Raw genomic sequence first — 3,319 nt, 5'->3', positions numbered from 1 at the left:
TCCGGAGTTGTTCCTGGAGTGATTTCTTAATTTTGACTTCATCTTGAGATAAAATTCTGTTGGTGAGACCATCCTCCAAAGCATTCAACTCCTTCTTTAGGTTAAGGACTTTTCTAGTACTAATATGGACCTGAGATATACTCCACTGCCTTATTCTCTGTTTAATGAACTTGATTTTCTGTTTCAGAACTAAACCCCCCCATCCCTGAGGGTGATAATTACCCCATTCAAGTTTGACCAAATTCTGGAACCCTTTATCCTTTAGCCACCAGTCCATAATTCTGAGAGTCTGAATTACTGTGATTGCTACCCATTCTCTCAGAGGGATGTCTAATACAATTAAAATCCTCTACAAGACACCAACAGTCCACTTGAGATTTTTTTTTTGAATGGCCAAAAATATTTTATATATTAGATAGATATAGACTCAACTAGCTAGGCTGCAAAAAATTAATTTTCTTTTGGATTGAATCCACAAACAGAAAAAAGCCTAATGCTTAGTTTAAACTTTAGGCTTATTATCAATTATGACCAGTTTTCCTTCATGACACTCATTATATATACAACACTAGCAAAAGACCATGCCCCCCTAAACATCAAGGAACACCCTTCTAGAAAATGAAAAGGCTAGCTTTGGGCTAACCTAGTCATAATTAATCAGTTCCTCATCATCCTTAGTGGCAGTTCTTGCAGCTCCCCCAAGTCATTGTTTTTTTTTTTGCTTAGCAAAAATAGACATATTATATATTAGAAGTACCAGAGGTACTATGGATACAAATGATTCCACATTGTGCAGCTGATTGCTAGTACATAACCAAACTGCAAACTCGTGGAATTATTATAGAAATTCATTATCTTCCCTCCCACCTAATTCCTAAACGCTTCCTTGAGATTAGAAGACCATTGATTGAAGTGATTTGCAAAGTCCGTGTGCATGGTTTTAAGCCATGTCCAAAGAGTTAAAATTGCATCTTCCATCAATTTTCTTCCATCAAAAATGGCATTTTGGAATACTATTCTGTTTCTAAGCTTCCAAGTTTTCCATGTCATTGCAATCCACCAACATCTCCAACTTATAAGTTTCTTTCCGTCTGCAAATTCGGGCACGTGCTGCAAGTAATGATCCCTAGGACTTTGGGGTACTGCTGTTGATAAGCCCATCCAAGATAAAGACTCCCACCATAGGGGTAGGATATTGCGGCAATTAAAGAATAAGTGAGCAGCCTCTTCCTCTACCTCTCCACATAGTGGGCACATCAAGTCATTGACCACCACTTGTCGCCTTGTTAGATTCATCTTTGTCGGAAGTCTGTCCCTTATACATCTCCAAGCAAACACCTATGCTTTAGCTAGAATTTTAAGCTTCCATAAGTCCACGAAGTCTGAATTCTGCTCAGCTGCCATATGTTCTCCCCATATCAAATCGTAAGCACTTTTTGTTGAATAATATCCACTTGGATTTATCTTCCAACTCCATTTGTCCTCCACATTTGGCTGTATCTGCTGGTGTGATAATTCCTCAATAAAATTATCTGCCATTTGTACTTCATAATCAAAAAGTGCCCTCCTCCAAGCTAAATTCCATTCCCATTCATTATTGTTGTTGGTCCCCATATGGCTGATGATCTGTTTCTGTTGGGATGATATCCTGTACAGCCTTGGATATTTGTCCATTAGTGGTACAACATTATGTGTCCAAGGGTCCTCCCAAAATCTAAACTTATCCCCACCCCCCACCTTCCACTTAGTTTCCTTTTTAAGTACCAGATTTTGTTGTATGGTCTTTCTTTAGCTTGGATTTGGAAATCCTCTCTGCTTTGTATATGTTGCATGCTCATTCCATCATTGATGCTGCTGTGATCAATTGATTGAAGTGAGCTTTGAGGAGATATAGGATTCATGTAAGTGGGACAAAATGGATGATTCATTAGTTGTCCTGTAACATTGTTATTATTCCCTTGCAAATGATGATTATTCTCTATGTTCCTGGACTCCACTAGGTTCTGAGTCAGCTAAGCTTTTACCTGCATCAGTTGTGCCTGCAAGCGTGCCACTTGCATTTCAACACAAAAGAAAATGTAAGAAAATTAGAAAAGTCAGAATTTTAATGAGTGTGATTAGAGAATTTGTTTGTTTTTAGATAAATTGACTGGTGTGTTATTTTATATAGCGAATGATAATAATAAATATTATTGACTGGTGTGTTATTTTATATATTACATTCAATCCCCTTGTACTTTTTTTTGAAAGGCCAAAGATATATTTTTTTTGCACGACAAAAATCATATAGTATTATATATAGTTTCGTACTAGGTGTACTGAAAAGATCAAATATTTACAAAGGCGTATAACTGCCAAACCCAACTATAAGGGAGTAAAATACAAAAGCTGAAACCAAAAAGGTCAAAAAACCCCTAAGACAGCTCCTCCTTCAATCTAATAGACCATTGGTTGAAATGAATATGGAAATCTTTGTCCATACATTTTAACCATGACCAAGTAAGGAATAAGGCTTCATCCATGACTTTTTGAGGGTTGAAAATTTGGTTTTTAAAGACCGAGAAATTTATGTGCTTCCAAATAGTCATGGCTAGAGCTATCCATAAGACCTCCCATCTCTTGTCTATATAGCTTTTCCTATTCCAGTGAGAGAATTGCATGAAATGATTCTTAGGCTCAATGGGGAAAGGGCCCACTCTATTGACCCAGCTGAAAACCTCCCACCAAAGACTCCTAGTTCTTGTGCAAGAGAACATGATGTGGCCGACACTTTCCTCTTCAAGATCACATAAAGGGCATCTATAGGAAGGCAACTCCACTTGTCTCCTTCTCAGATTAGCCTTATGATCCTTGTTTGTACTCTATAGCATTCGTTTTACAGTAAGGCGATCAATTCCATCTTAACATTGCCTCTAAGTGTTATCCTTCTTTTACGTGCCTCTCAATTTCCTGTTTGTGATTGTGAGGATATCAGTATGGTCTTACTTAGACTAAATTCTGTCTTTCATGCAGCTTGATTGCATATGTACAAATGCCCAAAAAAAGTAAGATTATTACAATGTTGCCAAAGTAACCTTCAGTCCACGTCCTTAAAGTCAAACAATACCATGCAAATCATCTAGTATTGCAGGATAATAACCATACAGACACATAGTGCATCGCTTCGTGTGCATCTTCAACACACACAGAAACACACACACACACACAGCCACACACACACACACACACACAAAAACACACACACACAGACATACACAGCCACACACAGCCACACACACACATACACACACACACACACACAGAAACAAACACACACACA

Source organism: Glycine max, chromosome 1, assembly GCF_000004515.6.
Source record: "Glycine max cultivar Williams 82 chromosome 1, Glycine_max_v4.0, whole genome shotgun sequence".
Lineage (NCBI taxonomy): Eukaryota > Viridiplantae > Streptophyta > Magnoliopsida > Fabales > Fabaceae > Glycine > Glycine max.
Note: the sequence above shows the minus strand (reverse complement) of the source record.